The sequence below is a fragment of the Tupaia chinensis genome, unplaced genomic scaffold (assembly GCF_000334495.1).
Source record: "Tupaia chinensis unplaced genomic scaffold, TupChi_1.0 Scaffold000117_2, whole genome shotgun sequence".
Taxonomy (NCBI): Eukaryota; Metazoa; Chordata; class Mammalia; order Scandentia; family Tupaiidae; genus Tupaia; species Tupaia belangeri.
Window position 1 is genome coordinate 1,387,412 of NW_006159583.1, and position 1,080 is coordinate 1,388,491.

The 1,080-nt window shown below is 41.9% G+C and overlaps 1 pseudogene; it reads left to right on the forward strand.

The window, feature by feature from the left end:
- The first annotated feature begins 339 nt into the window (after positions 1 to 339).
- On the forward strand, positions 340 to 439 carry LOC114007067 (uncharacterized; annotated as a pseudogene).
- The last annotated feature ends 641 nt before the right edge of the window (positions 440 to 1,080 follow it).

The window sequence follows — 1,080 nt, forward strand, 5'->3', positions numbered from 1 at the left end:
AAAATTAAAAATAAAAATAATTCTTGGGACCAGCAGTTAGCATAATGGCTGTGTCGCTGAACTCCCATGTAGTCGACAGTGGTTCAAGTCCCAGACCCGGTGGTGTAAACTCACGCTGGGCGTGTGCACGTGCGTGCCCAAGATCCCAAGAGAAGAACAGAGAAGGAGGAATTGTAGCATAGCCATCCCCCTTGGGGATGCCCTATAGCAAAAACCTCTCCAAAAATAAATAAATAAATAAATAAAAATAATTCTTAAAAGAATAATTGCGTTTATACTAGTGCATATAGTTAAGAGAGAATGCAACTACATTTCTTCTAAAATGTCATAGAATCATGCTCGCTTTGGCAGCAAATATACTAAAACTGGAATGATGCCGAGATCAGTATGGACTCTGTGGAAAGATGATGCACAAATTCATGAAGCATTCCATGTTAAAAAAAAAAAAGTCACAGAACCTTAATTTTCTTTTTGTTCATTTCCTTGTTAAACAATAAGAGATAGATAAGCATTTAAAATATTAACACTACTTTTTTGTTGTTGTTGGGGGAAAAAATGCCTTCTCAGGTTAACATGCACCGATATAAAACAGGGGATTATTATTATTTTTTTTTTCAGAGGTTTTCGCTATAGGGCGTGTGTGCTCACCAGACAGAGAGAGACAGAGAGACAGAAAGCGAGAAATCATCCTCCGGGGGGGGGGGATGGCCACACCACAATCCCTTCTCCTCCATTCTCCTCTTGGGATCCTGGGCACGCACACACACGTGCCCGGCGTGAGTCCCAAGCCACTGTGTCCACGACATGAACCGCAGTTGACTATGTGGGAGTCCAGCGACATAGCCATTACACTAACTGCTGGTCCCTAAAACAGGGGATTTTAAGAAGACCGTGACCTACTGCAAATTGGGTGATCTTCCATTCTGTCACCTATCCAAACCACTGTCTCACTCTTTTGAGAAAAATGACTTCTGGGACCTACGGGGAAAGGAGAGACTGAATGGAAAGAAGGTCTTTGCCTTTCCTATTCTGGAAGGGTTAGTATTCAAAACTACCAATGCAGCTTTCAGTACATTGGAT